This window comes from Cryptomeria japonica, chromosome 3 (genome assembly GCF_030272615.1).
Source record: "Cryptomeria japonica chromosome 3, Sugi_1.0, whole genome shotgun sequence".
Taxonomy (NCBI): Eukaryota; Viridiplantae; Streptophyta; class Pinopsida; order Cupressales; family Cupressaceae; genus Cryptomeria; species Cryptomeria japonica.
Window position 1 is genome coordinate 361,800,161 of NC_081407.1, and position 25,916 is coordinate 361,826,076.

The following is a 25,916-nucleotide window of genomic DNA, read 5'->3' on the forward strand; positions in this document are numbered from 1 at the left end:
CCAACCACACAAAAATGACTTTAGGGAATTTATAATACCTTCCCCAACCAACTCCAACCAATATCCAACTAACCCAAGTGATTAAAATGTCAAAACAACTCTAAAACCTATTTCCCACCAAAACTGAAACTAGTTGTTGAAATTCAAAATTTGAATTTTCAACTTTATTTCTAATGCTTTTAATCCACTAAAACTTATCCCATTCAACTTATTTTGACATAATCAGATCATTTAAGCATATTAGACTCCTAATCAACCTATTTAGACCCCATTTCCCAATTACATTTCATTTTGGTCCTAAGGCCTTTACTAGGTCCTTTAGGACATTTACACATTACATCACATTTGTCATTACAAAAGGCCATAATAGGCTTTAAAACATTCCAATTAATGGATTTTAATGTCATAACCTGGTCCTCTATCTTCATGTCTTCATTTATCCTCCTAGGTGCTCCTGCACCAACTACTAGAAAAAGTGCCTGATCACTTCAAAAAGACAAAATGATCCCACCGAAAGGGATCAACTAACATAGCATATCATTAAAAACCCGGAATAGACAGCGAAAGGAAAGAATAGAGACAGCAAAAAGATAGAACCTAGGACACCAACAGAGACCTAAATAATATTCATAATTTCCTCAACATGAACAACCATTTGTTTCATGTTGTTCGCTGAGGTCTTCAATTCCTCCAGCTCATGACCTTTGATGTTGCCCTTGATCTTTGTGTTAGCTCTGGTCCTCCTTTCATGACCCTTCTTGTCCAGCTACTCTTTATCACCATCCTTCTCAGCATTGTTCTCAAACCTATTGATAAGGATGTTCATGTTGTCCACCGACGATTTGAGGATTTGGAAGTTTTGGTCTGCAATCTTCTTGACGTTGAGTTCCAACCTGCCAATTCTGTTGCCGAAGTCATTCATTTTATTTTCCATTTCCTTTCTATCTCCCATCTCATTGACCTTTTTTTCCATAGCTATGATTTTTCCAACCATACATTCAATAGCTTCCGCATTATGCAAAATGGCAACCAATTCTTTAACATGTTCAGCCAGGGGCTTATCACCAACTGTAACTCTTGCAATAGCCTGCGTATCTATTTTCAAACTGTTGATATCCTTCACCATGGTAGCGATGGTCTCATAGATGGCTTTAATAGTATCATTGTCACCACTACCACTTTTATCCCCTTTATCCTCCTTTTGCAGACTTGTGGTATTCACGACCTAAATATTGCCCATCATCAGGTTACCCTCCCCTTCTTTATCCTGACCCTCAACCTTCTTGTTTTCTTTAGCCTCCTCCTCAGAATCAACCAGAATGTGGTTGATGTCTGAATTGTTACCCTTTTTAGTATTCTTCCTCTAAGTCTTCTTTCCAGTAGCTTTCCCTTTCTTTTTTTTAACAATTTTTTCTCAAAGGATTCGGTTTTAGAATCCGACATTTCTGATTCCACAATAATCCTTCTCTTCTTGGCCCTATTCCTCCCTTTTTTGCTAGTTTCTTCTGATTCTCCCTCGGTCTCTGATTCAAAGTTAAATCCACTAGCTTCACTCTCTGTTGTCTCATCTCTTGCATTTTTGCCTTTAATAGGCTTTTCAATGCACTTCCCCTTAAGCATTTTATAAATCAGTACCATAAGCCCCTGGTGGAGGGCATGGTCACCTTTAGGGTCCTTCTAAACCTCCTTTATAGTATGATCCATTAAAAGAGATGTTTTGATTAAGTAAAAGAAGGTATTTGAAAGGTACCCAAACCTTTTACAAGCCAAGAAAACAGAATTGCTAAAAAAAGTGTCTGATCGCTTCAAAAAGACAAAATGAACCCACCAGAAGGGAACAACTTAACACATCATTACATTAAAAACTCGGAAAGAAAAAGGAAAGCACAAAGATAGGAAAGAGATAGAACCAAGGATAGCAACTAAAACTAAATACTATTCATAATTTCCTCAGCGTGAACAACCATTTGTTTCATATTGTTCGTTGACATCTTCATATCCTCCAGCTCACAACCTTTGATGTCGTCCTTACTCTTTGTGTTAGCTCTCATCCTCCTTTCATGACCCTTCTTGTTCAGTTGCTCTTTATCACCATCCTTCTCTGCATTTTTCTTGAACCTATTGATAAAGATTTTCATGTTGTCCACCGAAGATTTGAGGATTTGGAAATTTTGATCAGCAATCTTCTTGACGTTGTGCTCCAGCCTATCAATTCTGTAGCCAAAATATTTCATTTTGTTTTCGATTTCCTTTCTATCTCCCATCTCATTGACCTTTTTTTCTATTGCCAAGATTTTTCCAACCATACATTCAATAGCTTCCACATTATGCAGAACGGCCACTAACTCTTTAACATGCTCCGCCAAGGGCTTGTCACCAACATTAATTCTTGCAATGGCCTGTGTATCAGTTTTTAGACTGTTAATATCCTTCACCATAGTAGCAATGGTCTCACAGAAGGCCTTAATAGTATCTTTGTCACCACTGTCACTTTGACCCCCTTTTTCCTCCTTATACAAACTAGTGGTATTCACGGTCTCCAAATTGTCCTTAACCAGGTTATCCTCCCCTTCTTTGTCCTGACTATCGATCCTCTTATTTTCTTCAGCCTCCTCATATTCAACCAAAACATAATTGAAATCAGAATTGCTACCCTTTTTAGTGTTCTTTTTCTGAGCCTTCTTTCCAATGGCTTTCCCTTTCCTCTTTTTAACAGGTTTTTCCTTAAGGGATTTAGTTTCAGAATCCAACATTTTAGATTCCACAATAATCCTCCTCTTCTTGGCCCTATTACTCCCTTTTTTACTAGTTTCTTCTGAGTCTCCCTTGGTTTCCGAATCAAAGTTGAAACCACTATCCTTACTTTTCATAGTCTCATCTCTGGCATTTTTGCCTTTAATAGGCTTTTCAATGCACTTCCCCTTTAGCATTTTATAAACCAGGACCATAAGCCCCTAGTGGAGGGCATGATCACCTTTAGGGTCCTTCTGGATCTCCTTTATAGTATTATCCATAGAACAGGCAAGGTAATAGGGAAGGCTAACCCTTTCTCCATGATGGAAATGGTTGAGTAGGATGAAGTGTTGCCTATAGGCCTTGGTAAACCTACCATCTAAGGTAATGTATTCCATAGAAGCAAATAATACAAACCTCCATGGCCTATAAATTCTCTTCGAGGAGTGGTAGGAGTTGTCAATTTTGACAATCTTTCTCCTCTCTCCATCCGTAATAGGAAACTTGTCTATTGCTTTATCTGATATCCCTCTGTCCCTGTAAAATTTCATACCCTCGGTAGTCATCCCCGTGGCCTCAGCGATAACCTCTTCATCTACATTCATCATATGTGATCCAATCAGAATTTTTCCATTTTTCTAGTTCTTGATGAAATAGCTGGTGATTGTGGGGTCTTTCCCATTTATTCATTCCATGAAAAAATTGAGACCCCCCTGCTGAAGGATATCCCAAGCTTCTTTGTTCTTTCTCCATTCAGAGCAGGGAGCAGGTTCAAATATTTTCTTGTTACCTCCCATTTTTCCAGCACCTTCCTTGCAATGCCTTCTCTTGTTTTGATAACTTTTCCTCTGGTTTCTATGGTTATTCTGTAAGAGCGCCCATAATCCATGCCAAATAATAATGATAAGACACCTATTTAATAGCTCATTATCTTCAAGCAAGCCCTACATCGAAAAAGGTGGAAAGGTCATTAGAAATAATGATTAAAAGTACCACGTTGCCTTGTATATCTTTGATCCTAATTGAGCAAGGATTTCATTTCACTTGCAATCTCCATTTCACCATAACTAGTAATGATGTCTCCCAATTGGCAAGCCAGGTTGGCTGCCCAATCAATTCAAGAGTTGGCCTCCCTGTAAACATGTTTAAAAACACACATTTCAAACTCTTTGCTGATTTTCCTAGTAGCTTTAATAGCATTACTAATTGACCAAGATGGCGGGAATTTCATATTTAAACAATTGATAATGTTTAAGGAATCTCCTTCACACCAAACTTTAGTGCAATTGGCTTCCTTGGCAAGGATAATCCCATGATAAGTCGCCATGGCTTCGGCAACATGATTGGTCTAATTTCCTATAGGAATACATTTTATGATTTTACATATTCCCCATTCATCCCTTAGGACCACTCTGCATCCTACAACCCCTAGGTTTCCCTTAGAGGCCCCATCAAAATTGATTTTCATCCATCCCCTAGGCGGGCTGATCCATATCACTCCCTCTCTAGGATTACTCTAGATGCTCTCTTGAGCTTTTAATCTCCACTTTTTATAGATAAATTTATCCTCCTTAGTTTTAGGATTATCAATACCACCTATAATATTTCTCCATTGAAAGAGATGTTGAAAAAGTTTGGTTTTGATGATTCCAAACTGGTTACAACTCCTTTAACTATTGGATGCAAGTTAATAAAATATGATGAGTCTCTAGAGGTTCAACAAAAGAAGTAAAAGATGATAATTGGTGGATTGTTGTATTTGACTATGTCTAGACTAGATATCATGCAGGGTGTGTGTTGAGTGGCTATATTTCAGGATAATACAAAGGTGAAAAATGAGCAAGCTATGAAAAGAATTTTTCAGATATTTGAAAGGAACTGTAGACTTTGGAATTTGGTACAAAAAAGGTGCAAATTTCATGTTGAAATCTTATACTAATGTAGATTGGGTTGGAAGTATTGATGACCAAAAGAGTACTAATGGTGGTGCTTTCTTTTTAGGGGATAGATTGGTCTCCTAGTTTAGTAAGAAATGAGATTCAGTTTCCCTATCTATTGTTGAAGCAGAGTATATTGCAGTGACAACTTGTTGTACTCAGGTAATGTGGATAAGACAAACTCTTAAGGATATCAAGGTAACATATGATGAAGAAATTCCTATTATGTGTGACAATACAAGTGCAATAAATATTTCAAAGGATCCAGTTATGCATTCAAGAAAAAGACACATTTCAATTAGATATCATTACTTAAGGGAGAAAGTTGTTAGAAGGAAGTTCAATCAAAGTAAATTTCTACAAAAGAGAGGGTTGTAGATATTTTCACTAAGGCATTTACAAAGGATGCATTTGAGTTTCTTTGAGAGAAGCTTGGGGTTATTGCTCCTCCTTCTTCTATCTAGATGCTTTACTAAGATGCATCTTTCCAGGGGGAGCTTTCATGCCTATTTATTTTCTTGGATTGATGTTGTGCTTGCTCCCAAGGGGAGGAGTGGTGCGGATAGTGTTGATGAGACCTTTGTCCTTGATGAAAAAGGGGGAGAGATAGAGAAGTAGTTTTTGTTTTTGGGAGAAATATAGATAGAGTATTTTCTAAGAGATATTGAATAGTATTTGTAGTATTTTTGACAGAGTAGTATTGTTTTGGAAATTGATCAATTTTTTGTTGCAAGTTGAGTTTAGTCAAGTGGTGTAAAGTATTTTCATCAATGACAAAGGGGGATATTGTTGGAAGTATGTGTTGCTATGATTGTCATTGATGCCAAACGTGTTGTCTTGGATAGGTGTTGGTCCAGAAAGTCTATGGTGCAGATATACCTTGTGGTGTTTGTGTTGTAGTTGTTCTATTGGTTGTTCTAGAAGTGTTAAGGTATGGAAAGTGTTGTTGATGTTGTTTATTATTGTTATCTTATTTGGATATAGTTTTTGTATTGTGGATATGATAGTTTTGCAGTCCAAAAATATCTGTGTTCTCTAGATGTTGTGCCATTGATCATAGCTAGTTGTGAGATTCTATGTTAGACCTATCCTTAGGTCTAGATATGATTTGTGGAAGCTTTTTTTTATGTGTTATGGATCTCAACATACCATGTGGAGATCTAGATTATAGTTATTTGAATTGGAGAATATGTTTTGATTGTTAATTGCTTATATGGATGCATAGAATGTAGATATATTCTTTGTTATGTTTTGGTGATTGGATTGGTGAATTAATCTTTGGAAGATGTGTTTTGGTCCCCTCTTTCTACTAGAGTGGATCAACGTGTTTGTTTCTGTTCTAGAAGGTATATTTTTATTTTAGGTTGACTTGGTTCAAGATTTGATGACCTATCTTATATATAAGGAATTTGTATATGATTGAGCTGAGTGTGGAAGGTGAGAAGAACTACGAGAGTGAGAAGAGAAGAGTAGAGAATGTGAGAGGAAGTGTGTGAATCTAGTGAAGAGCAGAGAAGAAGAGTTGTGTTTGAATGATATGCAAGTTATGTTGAGAATGTGGCAGAGATAAGAGACAAAGTGTTGGTAGTTGAGGTCTGAGTTGTGTGTTCTTATGTTGGTTTCTTGATGAAGAGTTCAAGGATAACTTCATGATCAAGAGATCCTTCTTTTTAGATCATTTTTTTATCTTGCCTTGTTCCAATTAGCTTCAAGTTTTGCAAGTCCTCTTTTGTATCTTGCCCCAAGAGCAATTAGCCTTGGTTTGCAAGTCTAGAACAATAAGCTCTTTTCTTGGTAATCTAATACACATAGTGGATATATTTAATGGGCAAGTGCTCACTGTGGTTTTTCCCTATTTAGGTTTTCCATGTAGAAAATCTCGGTGTTCAATTGTTGGATGTGTGTTGTTGATTAATTGTTTATGTGTTACATTATTTTCTATTTAGATTGATTTGCCCCCCCCTCTTAGTCCTACCTTGGGTTCAATAAATACTTTTAATATTGAAGTAGTAGTCAGCTTCTCCTTGAGTAGGTCAAATGTTAGTCCCAACCGGTGCTGAGAGGGGAGGGGTGAATCAGCACTTAATCAAATTTTCACAATTTAACTTTTAACTTAAATCTGCATTCATCTAAAATCCAACAATATACTTAATTACTGAAGTAAAATATGCAAGCATGAAAAGTTGACAATGACACCAAGAAGTTATCTCGTGGAAACCCAAATGGGAGAAAACCATGGTGTGAGTAGGAACTCACAAAATTTGTACTCTTCTGAAGTACGCTCGTTGAGGAGCCATCTCTGTTAGGAGATTACAAAGACACTGTTAGGTGCCACCTGGTTAAGGGATTTTGATCAAGGTTAGTTAATGCCTTTACCCTATTAAAGGTAGCCTGGTTAAAGGACTTAGAACCTCAATTAAGATGTCACATGGTTAAGGGATTTTACAATAGGGACCTGTTAAAGTCCACCTGATTAAGGGATTTATGTTAAAGTGGTTAGAAAGAAACAAATCGATGATCTGTTGAATTAGCTATTGATAGCTTGATCAGATCTCAATATGCAACACACTCAATACACACCAGTTGTGTCTTCTCTACACAACACCCGTTTTCTTCTTACACCTTTGGCTCTTCACTCAGTCAGTCACCTATCCCTCGGCACTGCACTCTATCAGTCCTCTGACCTTCAGCTTTGCACTTTGTCGGTCCTCTATCCTTCAGCTTTGTACTCTATTGGTTCTCTATCCTTTGTCTCTATACTCAGCCGGTTCTCTTTCCTTTGGCTCTGCACTCAACCGGTTCTCTGTCTTTTGACTCTGCACTCAGTTGATCTACCTCAAACACACTCTATTGTGCTAACATCTCTTAGCACATCCTCTCTCTCTACTCTTCACCTTGGATCGCCTTCGACAAGATTTCCTTGTTTCAAATTTCACGATCAAAAACTTCTGAATGAACTCAAGAACAATTTACACAATTTATGTCGACACTTTCAGGCTTTCCCTCAATCAAAGCAATCATGGATTTTGGAATATTTCCAATTCAAAATCTCCCTCTCTTTCTCTATGCACCTTACAACAATTCTACCAAGTGTTCAACAAATTCTGCTACCGCATCTCCCAAAGATAGAAACTTCTGAGTCGTGTTCAGTCAAATAAGTGTGAACCAGAAATTCTACATGCAATCATGCTTGACTACATGATAACTAAAATTTGACCTTACCAACATGTGATTTGGCATAGAAACAAGCTCACCAACTCATCCTTTTCCATCGCAACTGAATAACCGATCACCGCTCTGAGATTTATGGTGATTACCTATCTTCCTTCTGCATACCCGTGTACCGATATGCCACTACACTTCTATAATACTAGTTCATTCTTTAATTGCTGGTTTGTTGTGCTAGCATCAAGTCTCTTCCCCTATTTTCCAATGAGTTACCGGTTTGCATACAACTTCAAGTTTTCTTAACTGAATCACCTTTTGTGACTTCATCATCATCAAAGTGATTGATCTTCTTGAATGATAGACTGGTTGGCTTAGTCTGTCTTTCCCTGAGCTAATTGAACCTTTGATCATTCAATACCAATGTTGTTTCCATGTATTGTAAGTTGTCACTTTTTCTTACTAAAAAACAACACCACTCTACCTATACCACTTCACCGGTTAGTGTCTTCACCAGTAAGTGTTGGACATCAATGAAAAATCTTAGCACATATATTGGTTCTCTGGATTGACCAATTTTGAAAATCCCAACAATCCAATATCAAATGCTTCTTGACATTTCTCTGACCACTCAAACTTCTTCCCTTTTCTTGTAATAAAGTAGTGGGAAAATCTATCCTAGAAAATTTTATTATACACTTTTAATAATAACCAATCATACCCAAAAAAATTCAAACTTCTAATACATTCTTTGGTACTGGCCACTCAAGCATCAGTTTTTTTTTGTAGGGTCAACTGCAATACCATTAGCTAAAATCATACGACCTTGTAGCATCCCAAATTGTACTTGCCTACAATTTTGTCCTCACTTAGGTCTTACATCGGTGTTTCAGTTTCCAAGGCCTGATTGCAATACTAATTCTACTCACACCACCTATCTACCTTGCAATTTCATCAATTCTTCATCTCCCCCATTGTTATGGATTCTTGATTTTCTAGGCCAGGGTGTGGTATGCCCTAGTCCTTCTTTAGGTCCCAAATTTAGGCCTCATAATGGTCATATTAAATGAGCAAGAAATTTAGCCCCATGTTGAGATGTTTCAAAAATTCAATTTGTTTGTTAGGAAAATAAGTATAAAAGGAAATCAACCCCTCTCATTTGAAACCTAATCAATCACCTATCAATTTCTATGATTTATAATTAGGTGAAATTCAAGTGAGAAAGCAATCAGTCATTCATCAAGCATTGGAGAAGCATTGAAGATAGAATTCATGTTCAATTCTTTATGAAGACATCCTACATGAAACTTTAAAATCTTTGTGTGGAGATAAACAAAACTTCATCAAAGTAAACATTATGTTTCAAATTCAATTTTTCCTTCAAAAGGAGAGTACTTTATTTTAGTCTTTCATTACATTTGTCAATTCAATTTCATTGTTAATTCCACAATCAAGGTTTGAACTAAGGCAAACCCCTATTACCAACATATTTTCCTTTCTTCTATGTGTAGGAAATAGGTGCAGAGCTATACTCGATAATTCTGGTAGAGTCGACAGTGACAAACATGTTTAGCTTTCAATGATAGAAAATTTAGAGGGCCGGGGTGGATTTGTTTTACCTATTCCTAAAAAATTAGGCCAAGCCTCCAAATTCTAATCATCTTCTTTTTCCCATATCTAAATTGGTGGCTCCACGAGACATCTGTAGCTTACTATTTTCATTAATTAGCTTCAATATTTCATGGTTTTGCCCTAATTTTCTAAATACATCACAAATTTAATTAAGAAAGAGGATGATCATTAGAGTTCCAACAGGTTTGCAATCTTCCATTCCAAAAAATTTTCAGAATTTCCCTTATGTACTCAGTCTAACTGATGAAGATGTCATTCTTTAATTGAGAGACTTGCAGACCAATAAAAAACTTTACCTCACCAATCATGAACATCTCAAATTCTTGGTGTATTTGCTCTGCAAAGCTTCTTCTCATCTCATAATCTCCCCCAAAGATGATGTCATCTACAAAGATCTCAACAATTAGGTGTTTTCCTTCAGCTCCACTCTTTAGATATAGGTTACTATTATCGCTGGCTTTTTTTAACTCTATGCTTAGCAGATATGAGTGTAACCTCTCATACCAAGCTCTCAGTGCTTGTTTCAACCCATACAGAGCCTTCTGCAACCTATATACCATATTCCTCCCATCTTCAAATGCAAACCCTTCTAGTTTCTCTATGTATACTTCTTCCTCTAACACCCCATTTAAGAATGTCGATTTGACATCCATTTGGTATACTTTAAACCTTTTATATGCAGCATAGGCCAGCAAAATTTTGACCCCTTCCATCCTAGCCACCGGTATGATGGTTTCTCCATAGTCCAAACCTTCTTCTTGAGAATAGCCCTTACAGACTAATCTTACTTTGTTTCTTATGACTTTACTGGTTTCATCCATTTTATTTTTGAACAGCCACTTGGGGCCTATTACATTTTTGTTTTCTGGTCTGGGTACCAGATTCCATGTATCATTTTTCTCAATTTGCTCCAATTCTTCTTCCATGGCTTTGACCCACTCATCATATTTTAGAGCCTTGTTTGTTGTTTTGGGCTCAAAAATGGAGAGCATACACCCATTCTCTCTTGCTCTTCTTCTACCTAGAACTCCTACATCCTTGTCATTGATGATATTTTCTGTAGAGTCATTATTTCTGACATATTTAGCTAATACCAGTTCACTACCAGGAGCTTCTTCTACCGGTTATGCAGGTTCTACTTTACAGGCTTCTTCATTAGCCACTTCAATAGGATCTTCTTCAGTAGATTCCACCGATACATTGTACTCGAACCCTTTATAGTCCTTTGGTTCACTCTTAATGTTCTATTTATTTTTCTCAGAGTACTCATCTACTCTGACATTTGCACTTTCCACAATTTTACCAATCCTTTTGTTTAAACACTAGTATGTCTTGCTCTTTGTTGATTAACCTAAGAAGGTTCCTTCATCACTCTTGGGATCAAATTTTCCAGTGTACTCATCCCTCTTGATATAGAACCTACTTCAAAATACTTTGAAATAACAAACATTAGGTGAGTATCCACTCCATAATTCATAGGGAGATTTATTTGTCCCTTTCTTTACCTGTATCCGGTTCAAAGTGTATATAGAAATGCTTATTTCTTCTCTCTAGAAGATATGTGGGATGTCCTTTTGTATCATCAGATTCCTTGCACAATAAATAAGAGTTGTGTTTCTTCTTTCAGCAACTCCATTCTGCTGAGATGTTCTAGGTGTAGACATTGTCTCATAATCCTTTGTTCCTCGCAATAATTCATGAACTCTTGAGAGGTGAACTCTCCTCCTCTATCTAATCTTAGACACTTCATATTCTTACCAGTTCCTCTTAATACTCGAGCCTTAAACACCTTAAACATGTGAAAGGCTTAAGATTTTTCCTTCAAGAATACAGCCCACATCATTCTTGAGAAGTCATCCACGAACAACATAAAATATCAATCTCATTAGAAACTCTTGGTTCTCATGGGACCGCATAGACCTGTGTGAACTAAGTCCAGCAAATTTTCAAATGAGAAAGTTTTACTGCTGAAACTAGACCTGGTCAACTTTCCTGGTTGACACTCTTTGCACATAGCATTTTCAGGTTTTACTATGTCAGGCATACCTTTGACAGATTTTGCCTTACTAACTTTTGCTATGCTATCAAAGTTAACATGACACAATATTTTATGTCACAACTAGTTGTCTTCAACCTTAGCCACTAGACAATTACTTATGGTGGTGTCTAGATGAAATAGATTGCCTCTTGATTGTTTACCGGTGGCAATCAGACTTCCTGATTTGTCATTTTTCTTACATATTCCTTCATTGAACTCTCATCGGTAACCCTTATAGTTAAGTTGTGCAACACTTAAAAAACTATATTTTAATCCTTCTACCCAATACACATCATCACAATTTGTCTTATCATTCAGGGCTATAGACCCCTTACCTTTTACTGCACAAGGGGCATCATTTCTGAATCTTGCAGTTCCTCCATTGTAGTCCTCCATGTTGAGGAATTTGTTCCTATCACCGGTCATGTGGTGAGTGCAACCATTGTCGATCCCCCATTCTCCACATTGGCTTGTGCTAGAAATCAATGCCATATCTCCTTCCTCTGTGTTGTCCTCATTGACAACCAAAAATGCAATACCATCTCCATCAGATCCCTCTAATTCTTCATCAATGACTCTTTCTTCTGCAAGATAAAATTCCTTCTTGCTCTTGTCCATGTAGTTTCTGAAATTATCCTTCCTATCTCTATCATTGTCAGGACATCTTGAAGCAATATGACCTATCTTATTACAGGAGAAGCACTTTAAGGGTAGTTTACCTTTGTATTTTCCTTTACCTCTTGGCGATCTTCTTGCCAATAGAGCTTCAATTTCATCTTTCTCCTATTCCTCAGATAGAAATTTGTTATTTTCATGGGAATGACAGGTTCTAGTAGTAGAACTACTACCGATTTCTTTCCTTCTTCTTGTTGGTGCATGCATCATGGATGCTTTGAAAGCAGCATCAATCTTTGGTACGTTGTTGTCATAATTGCTCAACTCAAAAGTAGTCAACTTACCGATCAGTGAGTCAAAAGTTACATTGACTGTTCCCAAGGATCTAAGTTCCTGGATAGCAGGGACCTTTATTGCATATTGTGGTAGCAAGGTTCTTAGGATTTTGCTAACCACATCATCCTCTTCAAGCTTTCCTCCAACACTTTTAATGGAGTTTACTACATCCTTTATCCTCTTGTTATACAGCTCTATGTTTTCTCCTTCTTGTATCCTCAATTCATCATATTTTCCTCTCAGGCTATCTACTTTGGCCTTTTGAACATGGGGATCTCCCCCATAGACTATCTTTAGCTTATTCTATATCTGAAAAGTTGTTTTCAAATCTTGTACCTCAACAAATTCATTATCACAAAGTGTGCTAATAGCTAGATCCATAGTAGCAGTATTATCTTGCCTTTCCTTGATCCAGTCCGGAGTAAGAGTCCCTGAAGGTTCATTATACTCTGTGATCACATGATTCTAGTAGTGTTCACCTAGGGATCTTAAATAGATTTTCAATCTTTCACACCATAAGGTGTAATTCTCCTTGGATAACTTAGGACCCTCCTTACACATCATCTTTGATCTCTCGCTAAGTTGATTAATATTCTTCTGATTCTAGGGACCTAAAGCTCTGATACCAATTGTTAGTCCCAACCGGTGCTAAGAGGGGAGGGGTGAATCAGCACTTAATCAAATTTTCACAATTTAACTTTTAACTTAATTCTGCATTCATCAAAAATCCAACAATATACTTAATCATTGAAGTAAAATATGCAAGCATGAAAAGTGGATAGTGACACAAAGAATTTATCTCATGGAAACCCAAATGGGAGAAAACCACGGTGTGAGTAGGAACTCACAAAATTTGTACTCTTCTCAAGTACGCCCAGTGAGGAGCCATCCCTGTTACAAGATTACAAAGACACTATTAAGTGCTACCCGATTAAGGGATTTTTATCAAGGTCGGTTAGTGCATTTACCTTGTTAAAGATAGCATGGTTAAAGGACATAGAACATCAATTAAGATATCACCCGATTAAGGAATTTTACAATAGGGACCTGTTAAAGTCCACCCGTTAAGGGATTTATGTTGCAGTGGTTAGAAAGCAACAGATGGATGATCTATTGAATTATCTACTGATATCTTGATCAGATCTCAATATGTGTCACACTTAATACACATCGGTTGTTTATTCTCTGCACAGCACCCATTTTCTTCTTACACCTTCGGCTCTTCACTCAGTCGATCACCTATCCCTTGGCACTGTACTTTGTTGGTCCTCTAACCTTCAGCTCTACACTCTATCGGTCCTCTATCCTTCGACTTTTCACTCTTTTGGTTCTCTATCCTTTGGCTCTGTACTCAGCCAGTTCTCTTTCCTTCGGCTCTGCACTCAGCCAGTTCTCTATCTCTCAACTCTGCACTCAGTCAATCTACCTCAAACACACTCTATTGTGCTAACACCTCTTAGCACTTCCTTTGTCTTCTCTTCACCTTGGATCACCTTCAATAAGATTTCCTTGTTTCAAATTTCATGATCAAAATTTTTTGATTGAACTCAAGAACACTTTATATAATTTCTGCCGACACTTTTAGGCATTCCCTCAATTAAAGCAATCATGGATTTCAAAAGATTTCAAATTCAAAAACTCCCTCTCTTTCTCTATGTACCTTAAAATAATTCTACCAAGTGTTCAACAACTTCTGCCATTGCATCTCCCAAGGATAGAAACTTCTGAGTCGTGTTCAGTCAAATAAGTGCGAACCCAAAAATCTGCATGCAATCATGCTTGACTGCATGATAACAAAAAGTTGACCTTACCAACATGTGATTTGGCATAGACACAAGCTCACCAACTCATACTTTTCCACCGCAAGTGAATAACCGATCACCGCTTCGATCTTTATGGTGATTACCTATCTTCCTTCTTTCATACCAATGTACCGGTATGCCACTGCACTTCTATATTACCGGTTCATCCTTTAATTGTCGATTTGTTTTGCTAGAATCAAGTTTGTTCCCCTGTTTTCCAATGACTTACCGGTTTGCATACAACTTCAAGTTTTCTTGCCTAAGTCACCTTTTGTGACTTCATCATCATCAAAGTGACCAATCTTCCTGAATGATAGACCAGTTGGCTTAGTCTATCTTTCCTTGAGCTGATTGAACCTTTGATCATTCAATACCAATTTTGTTTGTATGTATTGTAATTCATCACTTTTGCTTACTGAAAAACAAAACCAATCTACCTATACCACTTCATCGGTTAGTGTCTTCACTGGTAAGTGTTGGACATCAATGACAAATCTTAGCACATATACCGGTTCTTTGGATTGATTGGTTTTGACAATGCCAACAATCCAACATCAAATGATTCTTGACATTTCTCTAACCACTCAAACTTCTTCCCTTTTCTTGTAATGAAGTAGTGGAAAAATCTATCCTAGAAAATGTTACTACACACTTTTGATAATAACCAACCATACCAATAAAAATTCAAACTTCTAATACATTCTTTGGTACTAGCCACTCGAGCATCAGTTTTTTTTTTTGCAGGATCAACTACAATACCATTAGCTAAAATCATACAACTTTGTAGCATCCTAAATTGTACTTGCCTACAAATTTTGTCCTCACTTAGGCCTTACATTGGTCTTCCAATTTCTAAGGCCTTATTGTAATACTAATTCTACTCACACCACCTATCTACCTTTCAATTTCATCAATTCTACATCTCCCCCATTATTATGGATTCTTGATTTTCTAGAACAGGGTGTGGTATGCTCTAGTCCTTCTTATTAGGTCCCAAATTTAGGCCTCATAATGGTCATCTTAAATGAGCAATAAATTTAGCCCTGTGTCGAGCTGTTTAAAAAATTCAATTTATTTGTTAGGAAAAGAAGTATAAAAGGAGGTCAACCCCTCTCATTTGAAACCTAATCAATCACCTATCAATTTCAATGATTTATAATTGGGTGAAATTCAAGTGAGAAATCAATTAGTCATTCATCAAGCATTGGAGAAGCATTGAAGATAGAATTCATGATCAATTCTTTATGAAGACATCCTACATGAAACCCTAAAATCTTTGGGTGGAGACAAACAAAACTTCATCAAGGTAAACATTATGTTTTCAAACATTACATTTCAGATTCAATTTTTCCTTCAAAATGAGAGTACTTTAGTTTAGTCTTTCATTACATTTGTCGATTCAATTTCATTGTTAATTCCACAATCAAGGTGTGAACTAAGGAAAACCCCTATTACCAACATATTTTACTTTCTTTATATGTGTAGGAAATAGGTGCATAGTTATACTCAAGAATTCTGGCAAAGTCGATAGTGACGAACATGTTTAGCTTTCGACGATAGAAAATTTAGAGGCCTAGGGCGGATTTGTTCTACATATTCCTGAAAAATTAGGCCAATCTTCCAAGTTCTAATCATCTTGTTTTTCCTATATCTCAATTGGTGGCTCCATGGGACATTTGTAGCTTACTATTTTCATTAATTAGCTTCAATATTTCATGGTTTTGCTCTAATTTTGTAAATACATCAGAGACATTTGTAGCTTACTATTTTCATTAATTAGCTTCAATATTTCATGGTTTTGCTCTAATTTCATAAATACATCAGAAATTCAATTAAGAAAGATGATGATCCACCCAATTAGTTGAATCCAATCAAAATTCCATACCTTTCCTTATTTGGATTGAGCCTAGATCTATTGGGTTCATTCCTCTTTCAATGTAATTTAGTCAATTGGGCTTTTTAGTAGATTTACTTAGTAAATCCCTAATTCCTGATTTTCCAACCATTACATTTTGGTGAACTCGACATATTGCATGCCTAATTCTAATTTATTGTCTTAGATATGATTTAGTATGCATTTTAAAATTCAAATTAACACTCATAATTGCTATTTTAATTGAATCTTATAAATTTTGAGGTTGAATTCATAAAAACACCAATTTATTTTTCTAAAATTAACTTGTGGGTTGCATAATTTTTAAGTATATTTTTAGATCTGATTATTAGGAAATGTTATATTATGATTTAAACACATTTATTTTTCAAAATCATAATTCAAATTTATTAATTAGTTGGTTAATCAATCATTGTTATGACAAATTATAGTACTTAATCATAGTTTTCAATGTTTGCATTCAAATTTCCCTTCTTTGTGTTACTACTTATTAGATTGCCATTAGTTTTATGTCAAAGTTATACTATATACTCTAGTCAGTTACTATTACCAAAATATTCAATCGATATGCATAGTCTAGTCGGTTATAGAAGAAAGCAGTCACAAAACGCAATATACACCGAGTAGCAAAGATGACACACCAAGTTGATTTACACTGAGTGAAACGTGTTACCAGATTCATTGAACCTGGACATGCATATGAAAATGTGTTACAAGATCAAGGCACATCTAACCATTATCACATTGGAAATTGCACTAGAAGATTGTGTATGATTTCGAGGTCATCTAACCAATGAAATATTTTACATGATTATTCATTCAATAAATCATGTTTGTAAGATTGAAGCAATGAATTGGATCACCATCATAAGAGATCTATTTATACAGCATGAGTTAAGGGTGTGTGCATGAGTGTAAGAAGACTGTTATAGAGACACAAAGGTCACCAAGAAGGTTTTCAGAGAACAATTGAAGAACAGAGTAAACAGAAGGGTTTACCGAGTTACTATATGGGTTACCGAGGTATGCTATAAGCAAGGTAATCTATTCTGAGCACATAGAATCTGCTATAACATTTTAGATGTAAAGTTGCAGATATTTGTAATGATTTTATTGTAATATTGTGAAGTTGTAAGAGAAACCTTTAACAGGGTAAAAGACTCAAATCAAGTCTATAAATTGTAAAGCCTCTAACCAGGTGCAGCATTTAGATGAAGTGTTGTAAAATCCTTTAGCAAGGTAGATCTAACAGATCTTGTTACTCCTAATAGGGTAAGCTATCAGAAATAGTTAAACATGTAGCTCTAATCGAGCACTCTTTATTATTGCAGTAGTGAAGTTGTGGGTGCCATCCCCACCGCAGTTTTTCTCTCTAACCAAGACTTTCTGTGTAACCAAAATATATGTGTTATGGAGTGAATCATGTATGATTGTTATCTATTTGTTTTAGTTTTATTTTATGTTACTGCACTATTTGGTTCATGCATAATAGTAAAGTTATTATTCAAGAAAAGTTTTGGAGTACTGATTCACCCCTCCCCTCTCAGTACATTAGCTTTCCATATTGGGCCTAACAATTGGTATCAGAGCTTGAATCTTGGAAAAGGGTTTAACAGCCTAAAGAAAAAGATCTTATCAATGGAAGGCTATAAACAATCTCGGAGGATTGTGCATTTGCAAGAAGAACTAGATCATGCTAATCAAGTGATTGCAGACATGCAAAGGCAAATGCAAAAATCTCTAAAAGTAAGAAGAAGATTATCTAATGATTTGCAGGACTCTCAAGAGTTAGTGGAACAAATTGAGACATCATCTGAGAACAGTATATCTAAAGAAACTGAAGAAATGATTGGAGTATTAAAAGAAAAGAACAAAGCATTGGCTGATCAACTAAAAGCAATGAAAAGAGAACATGAACATTTCAGCACACAGATGACTGAAAATCTAGATGCATTAAGAACAGCTGAGGATAAAGTAAGAGATGTAGAAAGAGAGAAACAACAACTTTAAGTCTTAGTATCTGATAAGAATGATGAAATCTCAAGGTTGACTAGAATTCAACAAAACCTATCAGATCAACTAGGTTATGCACATCATGAAGCAATTCTGAAGAATGATGAGAATCAAGCATTGAAACTTGAAGTATCAAAGTTGACCGCTGAACTTGTAACAGAGAAGAAATCCAAAGAAACACTAAAGAAGAGTTATGAAGCATCAAAGATGTTGGATGAGCAACTAAATACAAGAAGACCCAACAAAGATGCAAGACTCGGTTACAAAGGAAAAGACTACCGAGAAAGGAATTCATACTACCGAGAGAGGAGAATCATCAAAGCAAGCTAGAAACAGGAATAACATCAAAAGAAAGAAGCCTATTTGCAACTACTATGGAAATCAAGGTCACACTACCAACATATGCCAAATCAGAAAAGGTAAGCAACCGAATGTCACTAAATCTAATGGTTATTGTTACAATTGCAATAAATATGGTCACACATCTAATCAATGTAGGACAAAGTCTGTTAACAATTATTAGAAGGCAAAATTCAAAGGGTTTTGTAGAAACTGCAATAGATATGGACATAGTACCAAGAAGTGTTGGTTTAAGCAAAAGAACTACATGTGGTCTGCACACCGAGCAAACACTAGAGGTTACCAAACTTACACAGATCCTTACCGACAATATTCAGCAATACCATGGGATTACAATACAAAGATATGGTGTGAATGTTGTGGAATATATGGACATATTAGTGCTAACTATTTTATAAGGTTTGGAATGAACAACCGAAGATCATGGAGAAATCCTGGTATGGCATGTTTTCATTGTCACAAAGTTGGACACTTAGTTGGAGATTGCAGAGATCAACCTAGAAAAGACATTGAGGAAATAAAAGAAAAATTAAAGATGGTTTGGAAAAAGAAGGAAATTGTGTCAAATGAAGAAAGCACCTTACCTATTGAGTTAGGTGCTCCTATTCCAAATTAATCGGTAAAGGTATGAAGGGACTGCATTCTCTAAAGGTTAAAATCTTAACAGTTCCTATTCTATTATGTACTAAATTCAAAATCTGCATAGTTAAGATGTATTAGTAAGTTTGAAATTCTATCAAAGTCTTTTGAAGCTCTTTACAAAATACCTGTCAAGTCGGTGAATACCTGTCAAGTCGGTAAATGAAGGAAGCTTGGTTACTCGGTTAAAATGAAAAAAGAGAGTAAATTGGTTAAAGAGGAACCAAGTGCATTAAATGTTTTTGACCTAACCCGCACGGAGCCCGATAAGGTATTTTGTGTACTTAAAAGCATTTTCGTGGTCATTTACACTTACCAAGTTTTTGACAGAGCAGAGCAAGCAATTCCAAGGCAATCAAAACCTCATTCAAAGCAAATCCAAGGTATTTACATCAAATCTCAACACATTGTTAAGTTGGTTTACCGATCTTATCTAATTGCCATTATCTGCTAAGTATAAAGCATATGTCGTTTGAAATCCTGAAACCCTAAGGACTCTTTACTAGTTTTTACCTGAAATCTTAAATGGCACCCAAGATCCAAGATCCCATAGTTGTCAAGAATATAGAGAAGCCCTCACTGAAATACTCTTTGACTCCCAAATTCACTTCCGAACCGGATGACAAAATAGCCTTTTCACTCATCCCAGACAGAGTGTTGTTAGTCGAAGATGTGAGATTCTTCACCAAATATCGTGTTGAAGAACTCAGTCATGATGAAATCAGATACACCTATGATGAGCTATGTATCGATGGTAAATTAAACAGCAAGTATGAACACATCAAAATCAAAGGATTAACTAAAGCCCTAACCTATCCTCGTGTGTTCAAACCCCAGTGGGTCAAGTTTGTTCTGAGCAGAGTTCATGATGATTTCATGTGGCTAGAAGAGCAACCATTCAAGATAACCAAGGAAATCATTCATCTAATTACCGGTTACCCTATCTATGATCATGTCCGAGCCTAGAAGATGATATCATAGAAGGAATTGATCAATTTAACTGGAGTAGAATCAGATTATAGAGGACTGAAACTAAACAATGTCACTGATGCAGAACTTAAGTTTTCTATTAGAGTAATTGGTTATTGTTTCTTCCAATCGGAAAGGGAAAACAGTGTACCCTGTGCAGCAATTGACTTAGCTTATAAAATTGTGAAAAAGGGAATGAAAATTGACTTATGTGAAGTATTATTGAAGAATCTGTTTGAGAATCTGAACATAATCAGGAAGCCGAAGAAGAACAACTCGGCTAATACTCTAAAGTTTGGATCACTACTGGTATGCATGTTTTTCTACTTTGAAAAATTCTTTCCATCAATCGGTAAAGTAGTTTGGGAGCTACACCGACCAATCACCCATCAGATTAATGACTTCATCAAGAAGTTAGGAGATAATTTCAATGATATCATGGATGATTACTTCAGTAAATTTCAAGAGAAAATGCATAACAGGTACCGAATCCCACCCTAGCTAGTAGAGAAATAGAAAAATGATATATGTTTTGAAGTTGACACCGATTACTGTTATGTGAATGTTGTGGAACCGAGGACTCAATCCTTGTCACCAATGGGTTACGAGATTGACTTTGACATCACAAAACAGTAAATTGATGCATTTCTTACATTACCAAGGCATGCTACTGAGCTAAGATATGGAACCTATGAGGAAGTAAAGGAAAAGGTAAAAATGAATATTGTAGTACCTAAAGCTACAAGAAAAGCAACAAAGATGATTAAGGCATTGTCAGAGAAATTCAGAGAAGACTCTTCCTCTACACATGTCAAAGGCACTCTTGCCAACACCAAAGAGGAATCAGAAGCTCAAGAGGCAACTATAACACTGAGCACCGAATTACCTAATGGTAAAGTGTTAAAAAGAAAGAAACAGGACACTTCAAAGGCCCTACTGACACCTCCAACAAAGAGACCTAACACAAGAGAATCTGCAGCATCACCGAGTAGGAAACAAAAGAGTGTTACTACTCCCAAGGTAACAAAGACATACAAGAAATCTACTCAGAGACTCATTTTGGCAAAGAGTCTAGTGATACAGAATCAGAAGATGCAAACAAATTCCAGATTGTCAAGAGCAAGAAGGTAAATATACATAGTGTTGAAAACTTTTGTGCTAATCTGAAAGAATGTGGAGGATTTGGTTCATTTAGATATGTCAAGTATGAAACTAGAAATAATGATGAGAAAAGACAAATTGAAGAAGCTGTCATCTGCACACTTCTAAAGTTTCGGTTAGCTCCATTGGAACTAGCAAAGTCACTTCCAAATGAACTTTACTTGCATATTGATAATAGGTCGAAGTATTCAATGGACTCAGAGAAACAAATCAGAGAAAGAAGTCTAGTCCATCTCTTTCTTGATATGTCAGTAGCTAAAATAAAGGAACATTTGACAACCTACAATTCAAAATTTCTTGTCAAACAGAGAGCCTTAAAACTGATGAATGGGCTATATATTGACGTAGAAAATGAGACAAAAGCAAAGTGGCAGGAAATCTTCAAAATCAAGGATGTTGGTGAGCAAGCTACAATTGAAATCCTCACCGAGCATGATCCTAATGTCACCAAGCAAGATCCCGATGCTACCGAACAAGACCCTGCTGACACTATTCAAATAGATGGAGATGTCATGGATACAGAAGCACCAAAGCAGGAAATGATAGAAGGCACTACATATGCAAAACTTGTATCTAGTGAATCCATTTTAGAACAAGTTCAGCCTTATCCACTGGTCAAGCAACCTATCTCTACCGAAGCTCCTTAGGATACAGCACAAGGCACCAAAGGTCACAAGTCTATAGCAGGAGAAGATACTACTCTAGAACAGACCTCACAAGCACCTTCGAGCACTAAAAATGTTGCAGCTGAGACACCCAGTACCGAGACACCAAAAGACACCATAGAGACTACAGGAACCAACCAAAGTGTTTCCTCTACCGAGCAACCTACCGAGGGTTAGCAAGCCTCCCAAGCTATTTTATTGGTCCAACCGGCCAAAGGTAAAGAAAAGAAAGTGAAAAAGCATAGTTTCAAAGTTGATTTGTCTAAACCAATCGTGTTGCCCAATGTGGATTTATCAAAATTAAAGGGGCAAGCACTCATTGATTTTGGTGAACTGTGCAAAGCAAAGGATGAACAAGAAAAATAGATGGTCATACAAAAGAAGAATAAAGTACTTCAGAAGGTGAAGACACTGGTATTAGATATGCTACCTATAGCTACAATGTCAACCGATGCAGCCATCCATATTCAACTGGATGAACTCCTTAATCAAATAGAAACATCCAGAGTTGATGCATCTGAGTATTTGAGCAAGCTAAAAGACAAGGAGCTCACTACAAAAATGATAGAAGAGGTATAGAAAGCTCTAACCATTGGCAAAGTCAAACTTGTCAAATTTATTACTGAGTTGACTCCTCAACTTAAGCACATTCATTATTTATTTCAAAAACTCTACACATTTTCTTTATTCATTAAAGACATTAAGAATAAAATAGAGGCAATTGAGAAAGAGATCACCAATCTCTCAAGAAAGTTGACCACAGAGCCAAATTCAATTCATAATTTTTATACAAGGTTACAGCAGCTCATGGCTCAACAATTGGACTTAAGAAATGAAGAACACAAGATCAAGATGGACATAATGACACTTCAGACATTATTCCTTCCACATCTTTCATCAGTCCAAGAACAGATCAACCGAGCCACATACTTGTCTACTACATAAGAGGGAAGCACTCTTGATGGCTAAATATCACTATTGGCTAATATTCAAGTGCAAAATTCTTTAATGGATAGTGTAAAGGATGCACTCTCTGTCGCTCTCACTGATGCCCGGAACAAGTACAAATCTATTTTTGACCAATTACTGCCCCCGGATGGAAATTAAGTTTTGATATTTGTCAAAAAGGGGGAGTAATATGATATAGTCTTGGGGGAGCAATACAATATATTTGGGGAGTGATACAGTTTTAATACAGTATTGAGAGAATGATATAGTATTTAGAGTATAGTATACAGGGGGAGTATACCAAGCAAAATAAGTAGAGTTTCCAAGAGCAGTATACAGGACAGTAAGAAAAGCACACAAGAACAAAACCGAGCATGCAAAATTAGAGTTATGTACAGGTATTGACAAGGGGAGTATATCTGAATATAGTATTTCATTGACTATTGTATATACTGTCAGTATAGTCATTTTGCATAGTATATAGATTTTCGAGTTATAACTTTGAAAGTAGTTTTTCTCAAACATCTCAACTAATGTCAAAAGGGGAGATTGTTACTACTTATCAGATTGCCATTAGTTTTATGTCAAAGTTATACTATATACTTTAGTCAGTTACTATTACCGAAATATTCAGTCGGTATGCATAGTCTAGTCGGTTACAGAAGAAAGCAGTCACAGAACGCAATATACACCGAGTTGTCTACTGAGTAGCTTTTCATTTCTACTAAGTAGCTTTTCATTTCTACTGAGTAGCAAAGATGACACACCGAGTTGATTTATACTGAGTGAAACGTGTTACCAGATTCATTGAACTTGGACATGCATATGAAAACATGATACAAGATCAAGGCACATCTAACAGTTATCACATTGGAAATTGCACTAGAAGATTGTGTATGATTTCGAGGTCATCTAACCAATGAAATATTTTACATGATTATTCATTCAATAAATCATGTTTGTAAGATCGAAGCAATGAATTGGATCACCATCATAAGAGATCTATTTATACAGCATGAGTTAAGGGTGTGTGCATGAGTGTAAGAAGACTGTTATAGAGACACAGAGGTCACCGAGAAGGTTTTCAGAGAAAAGTCGAAGAACAGAGTAAAAAGAAGGGTTTACCGAGTTACTATATGGGTTACCAAGGTATGCTATAAGCAAGGTAATCTATTCTGAGCACATAGAATCTGCTATAACATTTCAGATATAAAGTTGCAGATATTTGTAATGATTTTATTGTAATATTGTGAAGTTGTAAGAGAAACCTTTAATAGGGTAAAAGACTCTAATCAAGTCTATAAATTGTAAAGCCTCTAACCAAGTGCAGCATTTAGATGAAGTGTTGTAAAATCCTTTAGCAAGGTAGATCTAACAGAACTTGTTACTCCTAACATGGTAAGCTATCAAAAATAGCTAAACATGTAGCTCTAACCGAGCACTCTTTATTATTGCAGTAGTGAAGTTGTGGGTGCCATCCCCACCGCAGTTTTTCTCTCTAACCAAGAGTGTCTGCGTAACCAAAATATATGTGTTATGGAGTGAATCATGTATGATTGTTATCTATTTTTTTAAATTTTATTTTATGTTACTACACTATTTTGTTCATGCATAATAGTAAAGTTATTATTCAAGAAAAGCTTTGGAGTACTGATTCACCCCTCCCCTCTCAGTACATTAGCTTTCCATATTGGGCCTAACACTCTATGCATGAGTTTTGTTATTGTTAGTCCTACATACAATATTCCTATGAGAAGAAGTTGTAGAATGAAGGCTTCCCAAGGTTTAACTACTAAGGATATGGAGCCTCAATTAGATCACTTGTTCCATGAGAATGTTGGTGCTTCCTCTAATCCAACAAATAACATCATTTATCCCCATTCTCCTTGTAATTATAATGATGTGGATGAATCACTAACTAGGGTTACTATTAACCAGTCGAAGAAGATTGATAATGAATTTGAAAATCTTCAACAATGGATGAGTCAACAATAACCAAAAAGTGAGGCAATCCCTTTGTTTCAAGGATTAAAAAGAATGGTTCAAATTGATAAAATTGGTGTTGATTTGTTGCATGGCCTTTCTCATATTATTGACACTAATATCATGCCAATTAAAACTTGTGTTGAAGTCCTTGGTTACATTCAACCCACTAGTCAAGTCAATCATTCCATTCCTATGCCTACACCATTGCCTAGTGTGCCTAGATTTACATCTTCTATCGTGACTAGTTCCACAAGAAAATTTAATCCTATATATGTTAGTCATGGAGTTAATCATTAATCAAAATTGTTACATACCCCTTTCCATGAGTCTTCCATTTGTATCTCAATCATCTCCCATACTAATATACCAATATGTTCCACCTCCTCAACCTCCACCTACATATAATGATGTTACTCCTCCATAATAATCCAACATGTCCAATTTCAATCCATCCATCAAAGTAACCATTAATAACCTAGCCCAAACTATTACATCCCTACAACATGATGCAAGAGCATCCCCAGTTCACAACAATCTTGCATCAACCAAAAATATTTTCCTTTCTATTTTGTTTGCAGTTTCAGTTTTCTTTTTGTGTGTCTCAGTTTTGACTCATCAGATCCTGTGGAGTTGGATTCTACTTGAAGACTTGATCATCTTTCTTGAGTTCTGACTGCATCTCATTTGGATCACTTTCCAGCAAGATATCGCTACGGGTTTCCATGACAGCCTCTTGTTACCAATTGCCTGAGATCTATTATGGTGATCTACCAGAACCTATTATGAAGCTTGCGTAGCCTTGAGCATTGATCTTGATGTTTCTTGGTGTGTGGTCGACCTTCTACATTTCATTGTTTGAATTTTCTAGAGGAATCTCTTGGTGGAGGCTGACCTTGTTCAATTTGCACGTTAGGTCTTGTTCTTCGGGTTTTGATCCCTTTTGGAGTGACTGGATCCTTTGGATAGATATATATATTTATAATCTTACTTTGGAATGTAATCAATTAGAATTAATCAGATTAT